The sequence below is a fragment of the Lepidochelys olivacea genome (assembly GCF_965140295.1).
Source record: "Lepidochelys olivacea isolate rLepOli2 genome assembly, chromosome: 5".
In the NCBI taxonomy this organism is placed as follows: Eukaryota; Metazoa; Chordata; order Testudines; family Cheloniidae; genus Lepidochelys; species Lepidochelys olivacea.
The window spans coordinates 80,018,787-80,039,925 of NC_140415.1; the positions used below are offsets into that span (position 1 = coordinate 80,018,787).

Consider the following 21,139-nt stretch of genomic DNA (forward strand, 5'->3'; position numbering starts at 1 on the left):
CGTTTTCTAGACATCCTGAAAATTCTGCCTATATATTTTCAATTTTTGAGATTCTAGGATAGGAGCATAAGAAAAAAAAAGTATTGTTATATGTTTGGGTAGGTACAAGGAATGGTGAACACTTCAGACAGATTAAGTATAAGTCTTTACTGCATGTTTTATTGTCATTTAAGTTTTACCTAACCACATGAGGAAAGCTGCTTTTGACAAACCATGATTTGTTCCCGCACTGCAAATCCCATGATGCATTCATTTTCTGACCTCTCTCCAAATATAAAATTGCAGCTCACTCCCTACATGATCATCTTTGTCAGAACAACTTCCACTCAGACAGCAGCTCTAATCCACTGCAGCTAATGGTTTCTGTCAGGAAGGAAGCAAGGGAGATGATACCATCATTATGCTGTACAGAATCTTCCACATATCTCATGGGTAGCTCTCCTTTCATCGAACGCAGGGTGATACATCAAGTGCATAAGGAAACTATTTTTCTTAACAATAAAATGAGCAAACACATTTCTCCCTACTTGTCAATATATTTACACATGGTAGCTAATCACAAGAAGAGAGTTTGCACCACTCTCCTTCATCTTGCTCCTCCTATTATGGCTTCCAAAAAATCCTAAAGCAATACGCCTTACGGAAAGCAGCCTCTGTGAGTGTTTCTGCAAAGAAGACTGCTTAGGTGACTTTTCTGAAGCTACAGAATCACAGAAGAAGAAGAAGAATTAGCCAGTAAGAAATACAGTAACTTGTTTTCTCTGTAACTTAGTTGCTCAGGAAGGACTGGTGTTCCTGGGAAACTGGTATGTAGAGGCAAGAAGCCTTCAAACCAATAGGTGGTTTTCTCAGGCATGTAGCCTTCAAGGTAGTCCAGAATGTCTCCATCCCAAATTTTATCTATATCACTGATTTTACCATTTCAAGCGCAATATTGACCCTTTAACCAACTCTAATAATTTTGGAAATCACAAAACAGTAGGAGTCTCATTCTTGGGATACCATTCTTTAGTAGAACAATGAGGAGTCCGGTGGCACCTTAAAAACTAACATCCTTCTCCTAAAGATTGAGGGGATAGCCATGTTAGTCTGTATCCACAAAAACAAAGAGGAGTCCAGTGGCACCTCAAAGACTAACGGATTTATCTGGGCATAAGTTTTCAAAAGCCTAACATGGCTACCCCTCTCATTCTTTAGGAGAAGAATATGAGAAATGGCCACTTTTCCTGCAGGAGGGAATTCAGAGACCTCCACATTTCTTTTGCTTTGCACAGAAAGAGCCAGCTTGTTTGTAGCAGTTTCCTGAAAAACCTGGAGTCTTTGAAAAGGAATACGATCATTCTCAGCTCTAACAAAGTCATCCCATTTGATAGATCTAGGGGCTTTGAGAGTCATAATAGAGAGTTTCCCGAGTTAGAGGCCGTGATTCCAAGAGGACCTGATTCAGTCAACAGTGGGCTGTGTTACTGAGGTTACTGATGGTAAAGACATTTTAGACAGAATCTTCTAAACTCCTTTGGATTTCAGACATCCATGCAATAGCTGCTATGACATGTATTGAAAATTGACCTGCCCCAAACTCAAATTTTTTTCTAACTGTACCTCCCACTCTTTCCTGTCTAGTTGATACATTAGAAGCATAGTTGAATCCAAGGGAAAGTCGGGCTGTCATTACTTGATGATCTCTTTTCTTCAGGGCTTTTGGATAGATTAATCAATTATTCATATTGTAAAAAGAAACACTTCTAGAGGGATTTGGGGTTTCTGTACTGGCTCTGAGCAAATTTGCCCTTTCCGTTGACAGAGATTCTGAAGAGAGAAAGAAACAGAATCCTTTACAGTGACTTTGCACCTACGTTTCTTGGTGTGGCAGAGGAAGCAAATATGCACAGAGCCCACTCCTTGGCCAGCTGTGGATCAGTTTCAGGATGGGAGATTATGTGGTGTACCAACCCATAAAGTCATGTGAACAATTTAAACCTGACTAATCCAGACTATGGACATCTGTGGCCCAGGGCTGTCATACTTTATGAGCAAAGGAATTCTTCTTGTCACTAATTCTTGGTGCTTAGATACCAAAGTTCTTCATGCCTCAGAAATACTATGGATTGACAGACAGACTAATGCTGGTTTTTAAGGTACCTGGAAGGACGTTTGCCTCATAATTTGCATTTGGGATAGGTCTGCCAGAAATGACTACTCAGTATAGCTATATTTGCTGCTTCTTTGATCCTGATGGTGGATGTAATAAATGACTGCAGAAGGAACCAAAGGATTCCATGATGAAAGGAAGAGTTTTGCTGCACAGGGCATATTTCGTTCTTCTCTCTCTCCATGGTGCTGGAACTTGGAGAAAGTAACACTAAGAGAAAACAAGATGGTGACTGAGAATATCCCACTATGAGCTGCCTTGACATGAGACAGGAAATAACTGGGAAAGAACAAGAGGAGTGGAAAGAGCTGGAGGACATAAAAACCTCATCATATGATTGACTGCCGCTTGCCTTATGATGCAGAGAGATAACACCTATTAGACTCAGTAAAACATACTAGATTACAACTGTGAGCCCTTGGAGGGAAATGTTTTCTGTGGTCCAATCAAGATTCAAAATGCAGCCAACACCACTAAAAGAACAGGCAAACACCAATAAATACTTACTGCTGGTGCTTTCCAAAAATATCCAGTTGGAGATGTTCTCCTTTAGCTCGTCAGACTAACAATAAATTCCACTCATCCTGCCAAATGAAAACTAACAGCCATCTTCACTGAGCCTAGATTGCATTATTTATGTGCTTTGCTCAGAATCAGCAGTTCATTTCTTGGATTTTAATATGGGCTGCCATGTTTACAGCTCTGCCTTCTTCTGCCATTTATAACATAACTCGAAAAGGTTATTTATTTTATTGAAAAGGGTAGATAACTGAGGAAGTGCCCTTCAAAATTTATGAGACAGGTACTGACTTGATGCTGGCATGAAAGATGGAGGCCCAAGAAGGGCCAGGTGCAGCATTCTAGTAGAAATACCAGCACCCTCTCCCTTCCCAACACACAGGGAAAGGGCAGTTGAACTGTTCATCAGTGTGTTGCCCATAGAAAGTGGGGTCTTATTTTTCCTATCAGCCGCTGGCTAATAAAGTAGCTATTCTGACTAACAGGTATCGAGTATAATTTTCACGCTCTGACTTTTAGCAGTCTTTACACCTAGCCTTTAAGTATTATAAGCCACACTTGTCACACTTTCTAGGTGGGTTACTGAATGTCAGGCCAACTGCAGACTAGTATTCAGCTGAACAACATGCTTGTACCTAACATAAAACAGATCACTCCATTTGGATTATGCTGGGGTTTACAGAAAAAGAGGAAAGTGATGGAAAAGCACACACTCAACATTACACCTTTTAGATTGTTTTTTTTTAAAAGCTGGACAAAAAGCTAGCCTTCAGAAAGAAGTCACCATGGCAAATAGTGTGGGGCCAAAGTCTAGTGAACACATTTCTACATTTATTACCTTCTATCAGTATGACTACTGTAAGAATGAGAAATCCTTTGTTGTAATTTGTGGTCTCCATTAATCTATTAAGAATTTTTAGCCATATATTTTTTCCATTCTATGTTATTCACAACAGTGTCATTCTTACATGCATGCAACCTGCCTCCGCCAATGTTGTTTTAAATATGACTAGTTTTAGGTGTAAAAGAAATTAAGGATTACATACTAACTTCACAGCAATTCCTTGTATGACAAAGGAAAGTGGAAAAAAACAACTTCAGTTTATCACAGGACCTTAGTTCAGAAAATTCATCTAGATCTAAACGAACTTTATTTTTTTTATTGCAATCACATGGTAATGAATGCTTTGCAAAATAAATCTACAAAAAGCAGATTTACAACTTCACATTTTAACATGCACATTAAATATTGTGATAATTCCTAAAAAGAAAAGGAGTACTTGTGGCACCTTAGAGACTAACCAATTTATTTGAGCATAAACTTTCGTGAGCTACAGCTCACTTCATCGGATGCATACTGTGGAAAGTGTAGGAGATCTTTTTATACACGCAAAGCATGAAAAAATACCTCCCCCCACCCCACTCTCCTGCTGGTAATAGCTTATCTAAAGCGATCACTCTCCTTACAATGTGTATGATAATCAAGTTGGGCCATTTCCAGCACAAATCCAGGTTTTCCGAAACCTGTGATAATTCCTGATACTCTTCTACCACTGTACTTTCCTTCATCTTGTTTGATTACAGAAGACAAAGGTCTAAACAGATCATGGGGCAATATGATGATTGATTAATTAATTTAAGCTCTACTAGAGACAGGGAGATTTATTAGTCACCTCTCCACCAAAGGATGTTTCCTGCAGGTATGCATCTCTGGCTGAGCCGGAGTACAACTTCTGTCTTTCACCATAATCACCCCATATTAGAATTGCACTTAACCATTACCCTTTTTCATGGAGTTTATCAAAGAGCTTTTCCTTTAAAGGACTGAAGGGGAAAGACTGTTGGCTTTACTGCACTGCTTAACCACAAAACCCTCTTGTGAGGTCTTCAAAAATAACAATTCAGCAAAAAGTAAGAGTGTTGCAGCCACCGAGTCAGCCCCTATAAACCCTTTTCTAAAAGGCAGCTTTCAATGAATCCGTTTTCAATGTTTTTTCAGTTATTCTTATATAGAAACTTCCCTCCCACACCCGCTTTCTCTTTGGAAATTTGGTAACCATAGTTTCTGTATCCTGCTGAGACTTGATATGTAGAGCTGTATTCTACCTGCTATTAAGCTGCTGATAGCAGTGTTTCTGTTGCAATTTATGAGAAATGTCAGTTGAAGGCAGAGAGTATTGTACATACTATATTTTCCCAGCTGGATACCTCCGTGAATGGAAAGCAAAAACATGAGTATACATGCACTGTAGATTTGAGGGGGGAAATGAAGAAAAACGCTGCAGGTTAGATCTGTTGGGTGGTCTCAACCCACCAATGAGTAAACACATGAATGGGAAGATGCAACTAAGATCATCAAGAAACAGTGGAGACACCCAACACATTGATGCTAAATCACCTCCTCTAGGTGGTTTAAACCCATAAACACCCCCCATCTTTTCACACATTCAGCTTATCTGCTTGAATTTACAACATAAATTTGTTTGCCTGGCTGACCTAAACTTCAGGGTTTTGTTTAACATTTTAGTATGAAGACAGACATTTTAATCCTAAATGCAGGCATCTGTTTCCATATTAATCACACTTTTTTTATAAAACGAGTACTGAGTTGCTAGACACAGGAAACATGATCAATTTTCTACTCCCCCTTCAAGATCAATTTTGCCTACTTTTAATTTTAAAAGTCAATCTGTTTGCTAACGAAAATATTTTAACCTTTCCTGGCAAATATATATTCCCTGTAAAAGCTCTTGGTTTCTTCATCACACAAAGGAGGCAGTTGCAGGTAATAGTCCTGACAGCACAGTAAGATGGAAGCCCAATGCAACAAAGACTGGTGGAGAAATCATGAGTCAATGTCTGCTCTATCTGTCTTCTGAAAATATGGGACTATAATCTTTTCCCCCACCAGTATTGGGGATTACAGTAGAAAACACTGACAAATGATTATTATCTAAACATTGTCAATTTGAACCAGATTCAAAATTCTGTGGTCCAGGTTTTGCCTCTCCAGAGATTATTATATTAGACTAAATGTTTTAAGGCAAATGAATTGATCAAGTTCCGTAGTTTGTGCTTACCGTACAGTCCACAATATACGAAAGCATTCAGTTGTCTGAGAGAAAACTACTATAAAGTTTCACATCTGGAGTAAAGGAGAGACAGATGATTACAAAAGCAGAATCATTTACTTACAAACACATGCTTCTCAAGGAACTTGTTTGCCTTACCAAAAAGCTGTCAACTCCTACCACAAGTAACTGGCTCCAAATTTGCAATTAGTCTTTGTCAGTTCCCAAATCACCCTCTCTGTTAGAAACACAAAACTGAAATAATGAAAGTCCAAAAGCTGCTAAACTTAGTCAAACTGAGGAAAGAGCCAAATTACCATTTAAATAACAATATGAAACTCTTTGAAGGAAGGGCCTTTTGATCTCAAAGATTCAAACGCTGATCGGTGAGAATCTGCATGCTTCAGATTTCCAGGGGAAAAACTACAGAAAGGAACTATGACCCAAGCTGTCTGTCATATGCTAAATTCCTAGCATATTTTAGTGTTGAAACATAGGGCTCTTGGCTTGTACTTAAAGGCAGTTTCATTGTCAATACCCTAGTTATCAAATGTGTATTGCTTTTTAAACAGGTTTTGATAGGAAGGGACATTAGCAAATAGCAGGGGGTGAATAAAGTTAGACTGATTAACATCCTCTTGCTCACCCCAAAGTTTCATGAGTGAATCACTCTTGCTTTTTGTGCCAATTTTACACATTTAATGTTTTGTTTTATTTCATATTCATAAAATACGGATGGTCAAACAGAATGACAAGTTTATGACAGAAACAATGATCCCAACGCTTTTGAAGAGGAGAATCAAACAATAAAACTGTGATGAACTGTGGCTCTGAATGCTGTCATTTTTGCATTTCTTTTCTGAAAAAAAAACCATGAACAGTTGATGCCTTTGAAAACTACTCTAGCCTTTGAGAGCTTACGGAGTTTGCTGATGTCACGCCTGGTAATTGACACAATGCAAGGTCTGCATGGCACATTGCTACAACATTTGTTTTACAAGTGCACATTTCACAGGAAACCAAGGATCAATATTCCCCAAGACTTATAGACATACACTTCCAAAAAGAGAAAAATAAAAAATAGTTACATATCCATACAAATCAAAAAAGTCATAGAATGGTGGCAGGCAGCCAGCCAAACTATTTCAGGTCTGCTTTCCCATCTGCTTGGCCTGTTAACTATTGTAAAATACAAGCAAATTGCTTTTTCTCCAAACTAATTCTCAGAAGGACTCCTTAGAAAACAGATTCCATGATAGAACTTTAATAAAACAGGATGCCTTATGATGATCAATAAACCTTCTAGCACTGAAAAAGGTAGGAAAACCATCTCAAAAACGAATAGCAAGAAAAACTGTTCCCTTCCTCCACCTTGGCACTGAGCCATGAAGCTACCACAGACCAGGAAACAGTTTTATCTTGATCCCTCTGCTAGCAAACAAAGTTATTATCAAGTCATAGTAAATTACTGCACCAATATACATTATTTAATTTACTGCAAGTTTTTTATTTATAGATTAAAAATAGAGTCTTGCATAGCTGTAGGCAATTTAGCACTGCACCAATATACAGTAATTAATTTACTACAGGTTCTTAATTCATAGATTAAAAAATAATTTGCCTAGAAGCATTTTCAACAGCTGCCCATAAATCAGCCCCTTCTGCCTGTAAAGTTCAACTCAGGAGTTATTGTGTCTATTGTGCATTTTAAGGTTCAAAGCAAGAATTATTATTGCATTCATTCATAGCCAAGAATGTATCCCAGCAATGAAATTTACCCTTCAAGGCTGACCCAAGCTTTACCATTGGACTGACTAAACAAATTAATTTCTCAATGATATGCTAGCTCCCTTTTCTAAAGACTATTTTTGGTGAGCATATCTAGGATTATGACCAATAGTATGTAATAGCACAAATTGTAAAGATGTAAACACTTGCTGTCTACAAACAATGCCAAATTGTGAATAATGGAGTATGAACAAACCTCCCGGGGATACAGTTGGGTTCTAAAAAAAATGTTTGAATTATAGGGTTATAAAATGAGTTTGTGGAAATAAGGATACAGAAGATGCACTGCAGACTAAAGCAAAGGTATTATTTGCAGAATGCCCCATGTGAAATATGCAAGGTATAAGTAATGTCACCAGCACAAAGTGATAGCTCTGTCACCTCTCCATAGCCAGCAACTGAATTTTTCCCCACTTACTGTGTGAGGTTTTGTTATTAGACACAAGCGAAGTGTGTTTTCATAATATACCAACAAGTCAGAATAGTCCCTGTGCAACTTCTCCGTGTCCTTCAGAATGAGGACTCTGGTACAGCAAATTCAGTAAACATTCCAGCCTTTCCTTGCTACATTAATCCAATGCAACTAGACTGACGATTAAGGAGCAGGAAAACAATTACACTGTGTGCTACTGCCAAGGATGCAAAGACTCTAAATCTCCTTGAAGCCGAAAACAAATTAGCAGTTTTGCCTGCATCAAGCTGTCTGTCCAAATGGAGGCTGCTCTTCACAACGACATTAGTAACTGTGCTCCTCTCAGATAACGCTTTAGGGATACAAAAACATTTTCTCTAGCTTATTTCCTGTCATTTCTTGTCTAGACCAACAGAACAGTTTGTAACCCAATCACCATCTTCACCCCTGGAACAACACCAGGCTGGGAATTCCTAACCTCCTCTGAAAAAGCCCCCCACTTCGTTTCTACTAATCTAATAAGGACACTTGGTCTGGCAGAATTAAGATAAGAATGAAGAAATGGGTTAACTTAGTTTCCCCGTTTCATAAAAATACACCATCAATGGAAAAATCCAAACCTCTCAGAGTAATCAGTTGTCACCTTTTACTTTAATCTCTATCTCAAGAAGAGACTGTCTACCTATTCTTGTGGGAAAACCTCCAGGCTGAAATCAGGATATAAACTAACTCATTTCTCAAAAAGAAAAGGAGGACTTGTGGCACCTTAGAGACTAACCAATTTATTAGAGCATAAGCTTTCGTGAGCTACAGCTCACTTCCTCAGATGCATATCGTGGAAACTGCAGCAGGCTTTATATATACACAGAGAATATGAAACAATACCTATTCCCACCCCACTGTCCTGCTGGTAATAGCTTATCTAAAGTGATTTCCAGCACAAATCCAGGTTTTCTCACCCTCCACCCCCCCACACAAATTCACTCTCCTGCTGGTGGAGAGTGAATTTGTGTGGGGGGGTGGAGGGTGAGAAAACCTGGATTTGTGCTGGAAATCACTTTAGATAAGCTATTACCAGCAGGACAGTGGGGTGGGAATAGGTATTGTTTCATATTCTCTGTGTATATATAAAGCCTGCTGCAGTTTCCACGATATGCATCTGAGGAAGTGAGCTGTAGCTCACGAAAGCTTATGCTCTAATAAATTGGTTAGTCTCTAAGGTGCCACAAGTCCTCCTTTTCTTTTTGCGAATACAGACTAACACGGCTGCTACTCTGTAACTCATTTCTGTTGTTAATGGAGAAGAGTTAGCAGTAAGATAACATAGTCATTCAAAACATGGGTGAGACGTCATGCTGGAGCTCACTGCTTCTCTAGTCAGCAGTTTGAAATATATCTCAGTTTAACAAAACAAAAGGGTGAAGGCCCTTCAGAACCTTCCTCTGCTGGGGAAAGAAAAAGTTAAAGATATCAACTGGAGCAGCTCGTGCTGCTAAAACATGCAGTGCTCAGATGGAATAATAGGCCTCTGACACCCTATTTTTAATGAGATGTAAGGGTTTTGCTGCAGAGGTCCATAGGAAATTTGAAAATGGGCTAGTTTGTTGGAAAGTGCCCCATGCAATATGGCAGGCTCATACCGGATTGGAAAAAGCAGTATGGAGATGCTTTCAGATTTGTGGTGGTGGCGTTTGTGGGGAGAACTATTTTGCTCTCTTTAGCTCTTTCCACACTGGAACGGATTAAGGAGCAGTGTTTAAACTTTGTTCCAGTTAATATGGTTTCTAACAAATCTTGGCTAGTCAGCGTGGTTACAAAGAAACTAGTTAAAAAACGTATTGAAAAACCATACTGCTTTTTCCAATCCAGTATGAGCCTGCCATATTGCATGGGGCACTTTCCAACAAACTAGCCCATTTTCAAATTTCCTATGGACCTCTGCAGCAAAACCCTTACATCTCACTTAAAAATAGGGTGTCAGAGGCCTATTATTCCATCTGAGCACTGCATGTTTTAGCAGCACGAGCTGCTCCAGTTGATATCTTTAACTTTGAAAAACCATGATGTTTATCTCCCATCTTAATTAGCTTTTTGGTACAAAAGAAGTGAAGCCCAGTTGCATAGCTGTCAACTTTCAGCAAGTTTAGCTGAAAGTTTAGTTTAGTTTAGACAGTTTAGCAAGGGACAGTTACCCAAATAAGCTAAATTTCTGAGGCTGTGACCGGAAAGTTCAGCGATTGGAAGGTTACACAGGCATTTTCATGTGCTTACATACATTACATTCTTAATGGTCACAACACTCCTGGGAGGCTGGGTGTATACCCTTTATATGTTAAAGAAACAGGCAAAGAGAAGTTTAAGCGAATACTTTCAAGCTTGGATGTACACAGTTAAGTATGCAGGTCTATATTTTAGCACCTAGATAAAAGTGGCCTGCATTTTAAAGGTGATGAGCACATATACCACTCACTGAACTCAATGAAAGCTTCTGGTTCTCAACATCTCAGTATTTAGATGCCTAACATCAAGTATTTCCATGTTTGGAAATACTGACCTATGTGATAAGTCTTTTGTTCTCAGCATCATTTAGCACACTGCCCATGGGGCCTCTTTCTCTATTGACTTGCCCCTTCTTATGCTCATATGCAGGAAGAGGAAGGTTGTAGAGGACCCAGTGCCACCAGTGGTAGCTTGGGCACAAATGCTCCCTGCAGATGTGAACTGATCTGGAGTTTTCATCAAAAAAAAAAAATGCACAGCCCAGAGCCATGATTCTTCTAGACTCTAGAGACCAGACCTAGAAAATAATTTGTGAACTTTGATTTTTTTCACAATGACAAGCTTTCAAACCTCCCAAGGAAAAGTGTTTGAAAATCATACTCATTTAATTAAATCTGAGATTCTCCTTTATATTTCTAGGCTCTCCAAATGGAGGTTGCACAGATGCACTGAAAAGGCTAGCTCTACTTAAATGGAAGCTCCCTTTACACAAAAGCATATGAACAAGTCTGGTGGTAAAGTCAATCTCAGCAAGGGAAAGCAGGTAGTAAACTCTAATAAAACATTGTCCCATCTAAGGGCAGAAATTTTAAAGTGAATTTTTAAGCACCAGATTAATTGAAGATTTTTTCTGGAATTGTCTTTGCTTGTAACCATTGTTTCAATGTTAAGCACAGGATATGGAATCACTAGCTACTGAAAATTAGCTTCAGCTCAGTTTTATGAATGGAGATCTTTATGCTACTGACTCCCTTTTTTGTACAGCTTGACCTACTTCTGGTGAAATGAAAACAAACAAAATACATCCTACAGCTGCTTTTGAATTAGTCAAACCACTTAAATACAGAAAAACATAATGCAATGCGTTCTGTCATTATCTCTCTGACCTTCCCTGAAAAGCGACTATTTAACAAATAAGTCACACACATTAAAAAGAATGACAGCTACACACTGTATGGGAAAAGAGGTTTTAAAAATACTTTTTTCCCCTGTATTAAAAAATAGAAACACGAGAACAACTTCCTCATTTCTGTATTTACATTCACTTAAAAAAATCTATATGAGATTCAAAAGTCTGCATCAAGGTAAAAGTTAAAAGAAAATGCAAACAAACCCTCTGAGTCTTGATGTAAATAAAAAACACTTTCAAAGCTGGTTAACGCTTTTTTAGAACAAAGGATTAAAAAGAATTTTGTCATACTGGAATGAACTGTGGATTAATCAGATTTTATGTTGTTGTTTTTTCACAAATCTAGAGGCGTTTAGGACAATAGACTTGATGAACCTTCACTGAAGTTTCCATTGCAACATTAACTTTGTGAGTGAAATTGTAGGATGCGTTGCTTGTGATAGTAGGGGGCAGGGTTCAACAGCCCTGGGGCTCACTTCCAGTGTATTTCTTTTGTTCCTAAAGCTCATGCTTCAGGGTTTCAGCCAGCCACTGGCAGATCTCAGGAAGGGATTCCACCCTCCTACCCCTCATATAATCTGGGAAAGTTATTTTTATCTCCTTCTGAAGCATCAGGGATGGCCACGGCCGGAGAGGAGACACGGGTGGGGTGTGTTGGGCTTTGAGGTGGCACCGAATAGTCTCTCTCTCTCTCTCTCTCTCTCTCTCAGGTGGTTGGCTGGCTGGTTTCTGCTCACATGCTAGGATCTAATTAGGTGGGGTCGGGAACGAATTTCCCCCTAGGTCAGATTGGCAGTGACTTGGAAGTTTTTGGACTTCCTCTGCAGTGTATGGGTGTGGGTCACTTCCCAGGATTGTCTGGGTATATCTCATTGAGTCATTCCTCTGATATTGCAGGAGCCTCAGGCACTGATGCACCTAGGGGTCCCTTCCACTTCTCTGTTTGTGTCACTTAATGCTCTAGTCTCCTGTGGGCTGTAATACCTTGGTCTCGTTTCAGTTGTTGGGTATAGTGTGCAGGTGCAGGGTGGTACTGGTGTCCTGCGATATACAGGAGGTGAGACTGGATGATCTAATGGTCCCTTCTGGCCTTAAACTCTATCACTGACTAATAAAACTGGACCTAGTTTTTCAGTCCAAATCAAAGCACGCCATTTCCCTTGAAAATTTCTTCAGTTGATATTCTCTCTCTCTCTCTCTCCACCCCATTCTCCTTTTTCACACTCCCTCTTTCAGAACAAAAACATAATCTGAAGGCCAAAGATTCATCATAATTTTAGAATTCTGAACTGAGATTTCCCGCATGGTCTTTGGATTTTCTTTTGGGCAGCAGCAGCCATTCCTGCCAAGTAGCAGTTACTACTAGATTCATTATTAATATGCCCTAAACTAAACCTTAAAAAAAAAAATTCAGTAGTTAGTTGCTGGTAATTCTAAAATATTAGGGGCCAAATTCTGTTCACCTCACCGCATGCAAAGCAGTAGAGAAGAGGACAACAAAAGGAAAAGTTCCTATTCTCTAATGTAGAGGTTCTCAAACTGTGGTCTGTGGATCAACAATGGTCCGCGAGCTCCATTCAGGTGGTCCACGGCCGCACACGAGAGAATGAAAGGCCACCCACCTAATTAGTGAAGCCGCACAGGCGTGGCTCCACTAATTAGGTTCCTGGACCCTGGAGAAGACGCACATGTAAGGTGAGGTGGTGGCCTTGGGGGGAGTAGGGGGTAGGTGGGAGGGGGCAGTGGGGTGAGAAGAGGGGGTGGGAGGAATTTGGGATGTGCAAGGCTGCGGTAGCCAGAGAAAGAGGTGATTTTCTCCAGCTCCAGGGCTGCGGTTGCCGGGGAGAGATGGCCCTCCTTCCCAGCCTCAGATCTGTGGATGCTGTGGTGGGGGAGCGACCCCCCTCCTTCCCAGCCCCAGCTCGGGGCCTGCCGCAGCAGAAGGGAGAGGGCACATCCACCGCATTAGAAAGGTAAGACTACTAATATTAAAATATAAGCTGTGTGCTTTTATTTGTAGAACAAAAAACGCTAATTATTATTAAGGGTTTTTTTATATAGCGCTTTTATCCAATGTGCTTTACAATAGTTAGCTAACGGTACAAACAACATTCGGAAAGATCATTGAGTTGTCCGCCGAGACCCTCAGCAATTTTCAAGTGGCCTGCGAAAAAAAAGTTTGAAAACCACTGTCTGTATGATCTACATATTAATTCATATTATTGTAGACATACACCTCCAGCAATAAGGGGAACCAAATTTGTTTCTCCTTCCCCCATTGCATACTGTAACCCAATACTGCCAGCATAACATGCATTTCAGAAGACATTCCTAAAGGGAACTGAGATAATTGAAACATTTGCAAAAAATAATGTACAATAGTGGTGCTAGTAGGTAATTTTTAAATAAATTATTTAATCTCTAAAACGAGCTAGATGCATATGTTTTCATTCCTCACTTTGATGGTATTCATTAGTTTAAAAAAATACCCATGCACATTAAAAATATATTCTTGCTTTGCAGTCACTACACCCTGATGGCCTGTTATAAACAGGAGTAGAACATGCAGTGAGTACTTTATAATGAAATGGTATCAGTCATAAAAAAACTGCTGCTGAGTGATTTTGCTTTGGAATACTGACTGGCTTCAAGGAACTGCTGTGTTCATACCTCATTGATGGAGCAGGCTCAGTTTCATGCTCAAATAGCTCCAAGCCAATGTTTCTAATCTTAATCATCCTCCTTCCTCTTCCTATGCACCCTCCCCACCCCCATATGTTTGTTTGAACAAGGAATAATTTTCTATGTACGTATAAGCAGAGCAGGGAGTCTTGCACTGCTGCAGTCTTGCAAGAAGCAGGTTTTTATGTAAGTATTGTCTGCAATTTGCTAGCTTTTCACATTCTGTGCCTTGGGTTATACTCATTTAGCTGTACTTAATCTTTTCACTGAGCTGTGAAAAGTGGCATTTGCTGGTTCCCTTTAAAGAAGCTGGCCTTTACTGCCCTTGCTAAATAAGACACCTTAGATATTCTTGGTCAGCTACCGTCAGTAAAAACGGTGGCTATGCTCTGCTTAGCGTTACAGCTGGTCAGTCAATATGAATCATATGAATATGAATCAGTATGGATACACAACCTGCATATTAAACAATGTCATATGGATTTCTCTCTCTAATACAAATTGGCTGAAAGAGAATGAGAATGCTAATGAGAAGCAATATTTTGAAGTTAAATTTAATGTATTTGGCAATAATGTTGCTATGCACATTTCTTAAATACTTTTCCCTTAAAGGTGACTAGTCAAGTTCACCAAAAAAAAAAAAGCCACTGCACTTGTGTGGGGTTGGGTTTTTGGGGAGGTGTGGGAGCGAGGAGGGACTGGGTTTTTTATAGCACAAGAAGAAAGCATGAAAGGCTTTTTCCTTTTTTAGATTCTTTTCAAACATGTACAATGCTATAGAAAGTAGACAAATAGTCTTGTGATGATATTACAAGACAACAGACTGAAACCTGGGCAACCGAAAGGAGAAAGGAGTTTTAACTGGCTGCTTAAAATATATGTTGACTTTGTTTTTAACACTAATTTAATTTTAATGACTGAGTATTTTAGAAAAGAACATCTTTGTTAGAGACTCAACACCCATAATGAAATTATGAGAGGTCAAAATATACAGCTCTGGTACACAAAGAATGGCTCTTCCTGCTACTTCAGGGAAAACCCAACTTGAGTTTTTTAACCGTAGAAATGGCTGAAATGTCAAGCAGAAAAAAAACTAATTTAGAAAGGGAATTTTAAAGAAAAATACACCACCACACATTTCAGGCTTCCTTTATAAACAACAAAGCAGCAAAAGAAAAAAGGGCACAAACACAATTTTTAAAAAATGGAAGTCATCTTTAACAAAGAAAGAAAGAAAGAAAAACAAACAAGGTAATTTAAGGAAAACCATGCCTTTTTATAACAACTCATCAAGTGGTTCAGCTTAGAAAACATTGTACTATGTTACTGAAACACCTTAAACTATGCTGTTAATTCAATTTAGACCCAGGATTTGCACTAATTTTTAGTCAATAACAAATACCAGCAGTGGGGGCAATGCTAACGACTACATTAACCAGATGTCACACCACAGAAACTAATTTTGGCTTTATAAGTGGCCAGGATGGCTCTCAATTTTGGCATGCAAAGTTATATCATCACACACTAAGATGCCAATGGGCTCTACACTTAGCCGTGTTTCAAATCTCTGGCGTGGGAGCTAAACTGCGGGCCATATCAAAAGCGTGGCTAGAGTGTACGGCACCACCACTATTCTCTGCTTCCTAAAGCCCACAGGTGGTACCAGGAAACAACATAAATTATTTTGCTTCAACTTCCAAAGACAGCTGAGCAGGCTTCCGTGCAGCCCCCGAATATATGGGATGGCTTGAAGGCACCTTTATCTCATCCACCTACAACCCTGCAGTCCTGCTGCAAGTGCAGGAATTGAGTAGCTAAGTGTCATTCTTCGGCTATGTCTACACTACTGCGATAAGTCCACTTACGCTACACAACTTCAGCTATGAATAACATAGCTGGAGTCGACATACCTTAGCTTGAGTTACCATGGGGTCTACATCGTGGGGGGGGTCGATGGGATAAACTCTCCCGTCTACTTACCTTACTCTTCTCCTTGGGGGTAGAGTACCGGGGTCAACTGGACAGCGATCTGCTGTCGATTTGGCAGGTCTTCACTAGACCTGCTAAATTGACCGCCGGTAGATCGATCTCAGACTGTCGATCCCAGCTGTAGTGTAGACCTGCCCTTCATGTTTTAAAACTGTTGTACTGCAAAAAAAACATGACCCAAAGGCTCCAATGAAGACCAAGGGTTTATGATTTAAAGTTATAGTTTGGTCCAATTTGTTATAACATACATTTCAGATCAAAATAATTTGGAGAAGTCTTAATAAAAGCACCATTTTAATTTGGAAACCAATAGTTGTGCGCTTAACTGTTAGTTGGTTTGGTTTGAAGTAATAACCTTTCTGCTTAAGACACAGCAATAAGACAACCTGGGTTTTAGACAGATGTGTTATATCCATGAAATATACAGGAACATAATTACTGGCCAGATTAGATCACAACAGTGGTCCACCTAGCCCACTATCCTGTCCCAAACAGTGGCTAGCACCAAATGCTTCAGAGTAAGGTAAAAAAAAAAAATAAAAAAATCCTGATGGAAATTCCTGTTATCAAATCATCTTTTAATATTGTGCGCATCACTGAGAAATGACTGCAGTTAAAGAGACACTGTTGACTTAATTGCCCTTCTGGTCTATTGTTCTTACACGGAACGCCTAAGATTCCTCTAACAAAGAGATCAGAGAAACCAAAACTTATTTTTCTTTATTTTTTGCATTTGATTACTTGGGCATATGACAGTACTTTCAGTACAGTGAGTTTCACTGTTCCACCACAATCAAGTTTCCTCTGTATTTATGATTTTTTCACATGTGAGTCTTGCACACAAAAAAGAAGAGAAAACAATTTTTTGGAAGTAGGAAAACGTGGTTGTTAAACCACAAAAATTGCTAAGGGGATTCAGCGGCAGGTAAACAACTTTTACATTATCTATATATATTTCAACGGAATAGATTTCAAATTGATTGTGTCCCTTTAAATACCTTTGCAAAACCAAAGCCATGTGGGAAGGGAATTCTCAGTCTCAGTTCTGTATAGTAACTACAGTATATTTTCGAAACCGTACCTACACTCAAAAGAGTTGGATGGGGAAGTTGGAAAAGCCTTCTGTAATAGATTTGGGAATGCCTGTATGTGAATGAAGGTGTTTTGTTTTGTTTCCTTACGTGCTCTTCTGCAGAGTTATGGCAGAACTGGCTGCAGAATAAACAATGAGATATATTTAGCCCAATTCCCTATTCGCAGACCCCATTTCATCTCTAATAAGAACCAACATAATGAAATGAAAACAAACCTCAGATTCCTAGGGTTTAAATTTGAGAACAAATCTCAATTATAAAAAGAACATGCCAACGCTGACAACAGCACTCTTTTCAAAAATACAATTCATTTCTCCATTATTTATTCTATAATGACAAAAACAAATTGTACCCAAACTCCACAAAGAGGAAGACTGTCAATCCAGCAATGTGAGAACCTGAACACCACATGTTGACAGCTTGTTCTGCACACAAAGGCAGCAACGTGACTGATGGCTGTTTCCTGATTCATTTTCAGGCAAACAAGTAATCATCAGTATAAGTACTTCTCACAGCTAACAGCTGACTCCACTGCTAGATGCAGAACCAAAAGCAGGACATAACCCAGGGCAACTGACTGTGAGAAACAAAATAATAAAAACAACCTCTAAGCAGTTTAGAAAGTTGGTAAGTGGTTTTCCCTTTTTTCTAGGCGATTTTTATTTCCTCCAAGCAGTATGAGCCAAGAAGCCCACTGCCTTTTTGCACGCTTCAGAACCATTTTAACAGAAGTTAATTAAAACATTCAAGGTTAACCTTATTTCTCAATTTAAAAATACGCACTCTTAACAGTTGTTTCCAAGAGAAAATGTCCAATATTAGATACAAATAAAACAAAGCCAAACCATACTGCTGTTTATCAGTGATTCTTAATGTTCCTAAAATGGTAGTTTATAGTATTATAGTATCAAATATCCACATCATCTGCCAAGTTTCAGGTTGACTTACCTATAAATAATTCCTCATACCACTACTAGAAAGTAGCCCCACCAGTTCTCCTCTTTCCTTTTTCCTCCACAACAATTAAAAACATTCCAAGTCCCAGCCAAACAATGAGATTATGCAGATGAGAACAGTAAATGCCTACAGTACACATGTGTGCAAACTGAACACCCATGGACCATTTAAGAAATACCCATCGGATAACCATCATTTGGTAAAAATTATATTGGTGAAATCACAGACACATTTAGTTACAAAGCTCCATCATAAAATGTGACAGATTTCAATTGTCTGCTTCCCACATCCTAAAATTGAAACATTCAGAGGAAAAAATGGTCTTATGTATGAAATCTTCTGATCAAACTAACTGGATTGATTGGCCTGGGATAAATGAAAAATAGGGTAACAAAAATTTTCTTTGTATCAGCCACAATATTGCTTGAAATCCTATGTGTTTTTTTTTTTTTTGCTTTGGACTGGCTACCCTAAAAACAAGACTAATAAAACCACAGCCTTCTTATGACCTAAAAAAAGAGAACAAATGCAGCAGAACATGCAGAATGTTACATTTTGTGTAATGATCCTAAAAGGGAACCAGTTATTTCAAATACTAGCCATCCTCAAAACATGAATCCTCAAGTATACTTCCCCCTTGTCTAGAAAAGTACGATTAGACTTAGTAAAGAATGCCAAATAAAATATCAGTTCATCTCCTTTACCCACTGTAACTGTTCTCATTATAGCTGTAACCGCCACATCCTCTCTGTATTTGCATTCCCACAGCTAGCGTTTGAAAGCTCCTCAGCAAGCACATTTGGTTCATAGTTCCCATATGCAGAAGAATGTAGGGTGTGCAGACATCCTACAAGCACATGCTGATCATTAAGCAACTCGTTTTACCAAATGGCTAATTACATACAAAATTATTCAAATTTCTCATAATTTCTGACCTTTGTCCAAGTTCTTACATACTTTAGTCTGTTACAACTCTTTCGACTGTGCCTTGAAAAAAAAAAAAAACAGTGTAGGTTTTAATTTTTTGTAATGGGCTTTGAAGCGAATGGGAAAGAAGGAAACCCAAATTTCAACTGTGCATTATAAACAATGGACCAGATTCTGACCTCAGTTACCTTGGTGAAAATTCAGAATAACTTCATTGACTTCAATGGAGTTCCTCTAGATTTAAAGCAGTAGTGCAAAAGGTCAGGCTTTGACCTAATTAAAAGTCGAAATCAGAACTAAAAAAAATAGACACCTGATAATAAACCCAATGTTTAAATTAAATAAAAGGCACATGTGTACCCTGCATTCATAAAAGGATGACAAATTTCAGCAAACATCAATTCATGCGAGCTATAATATAGACCTTCTGTGAAAACGTGAAGTCTGAGCAAATTTGAAAACAGCTAAATACATGTGTGCACCTGTGCTCCAAATGTCAAAACTAAACTATAAAGGAAAGTTAATCGTCTGTTCTACTGGTACACTGTTTTTGGAAAGGGTAAGAGAATAACCAAACATCCAGATATAGTAATCATATATTCCATTAAGCAGGGTCTGAATTTTTTTGTTTTTTTTTCCTAGAGGGAACCATACAAATTATCTTACTCTTTCCACACAATTTAGGCTCAAGCTACACTACCATTGTTGAGTTGCTAGTATTATCATTATTCTAGCAGTATCCACAACCTTTTAGGCACTATCCATAGACATGAAGATACAGCCTCTGCCCTGAAGAGTTTACATGTAAGAGCCTGATTCTGTACCTCCCTGCACTGCATGTAGTCATTTACACCTGCAACCCCGCCACATAATATCTGTTTACCCATAGTAAGATTCATAGGCATTCAAAAACTATTTCACAATTTCATTGCTTCCTCAATTGTTTTAGAAGAGCGTTTTATGCAGGATGGAGAGAGGTTAATGATATTTGGGCATTAATTTTTAATAAACAACAGGTAGAGCACTGAGAGAATGCAGATGGAATGTCATCCTCACAAGTGTGCTAGAACTTTATAAAATACCATATTTCTGGCCTCAGACCTTAAACAAGGAGGGCTTCTTAAAGTCAGTGGGGGTCAGAAGTTTAGATTCAGCAAGAATAACATTATTAAGAACTACTGCTCTTTCATGTCACCACAGTTAACACCCACACATTTCAACACTGGTTAATACAGACCCGTAATGGGAAGATTGTAGCTGCTAAGGACAGCCATCTCTGCTGGAATATTCTAAAACAGAATTTATACTGTGCTTTACAAACAATCTGCTTTATTAATCTGTTGTAGATATACGGAGAGAGAAAAATGGATGGATGAGAGCATACAAAAGTAGGTAAATCTGACTCTCTATATTGATTTTTCAGAGGACACTGTAAAGCACTTTGGGGAGGCCTTATATATCATTGCAAAGAACCAAATGCCATTGTGCTTATATTCCACGGATGTCAGGATATATTATCAACTGATGCACTTTTGTATTCTTTCATTATGTACTTTTATAAATAATCTGGTTTTCATTGCAGAGTTAAACACTACAAACCACCTCAAAACAAACAGGAGACAATACTAACAATAGTATCTTTTAGTCGCTTTTAGACATAATTTGGGAAATACCTTATTACAGTTATTATTACATCAAAACTTGCAATGGTTTAAAGTACACACACAGTATTTCTATAACTAACAACAGGAAGCTCAAATTTTAATAATGAGCTTTTAGAAATCAAAATGGAAAAATCTGCATATATCGCAGCATAATCCTCTCTCTATTTATTTTATTCTAAATCACCAGCCAATCAGCATCTCATATTCCCCAAAGCTCTACAGCACTCCTATATGGCCAAGTGCCATCTAAGGATATTGGAGAAATCAGACTGGTTTAGCTAGCACTTCTGCAACCAAGGGAACATTCCTTTTAAAACAAAAATGTTTTCTCCTTAAAACATGTTTCAAACCAGCAAAATGCAAATAATTCATAACATAACATAGGAATAATTTTAATACAAGTCTTTAGAATAGCTTTTATTATATAAACATGCAGTATCGATCAAGGTGCCTGGGGCCAGAATTGCTGTTTTAC

The 21,139-nt window shown here is 38.6% G+C and overlaps 1 protein-coding gene across 3 annotated transcripts in view; it reads right to left on the reverse strand.

Moving 5' to 3' along the window:
* ZNF608 (zinc finger protein 608) overlaps window positions 1-21,139 on the reverse strand; it is a gene marked incomplete at its 3' end in the record, with an annotated part of 106,781 nt that overhangs the window by 37,572 nt on the left and 48,070 nt on the right. The window lies entirely within an intron of this gene.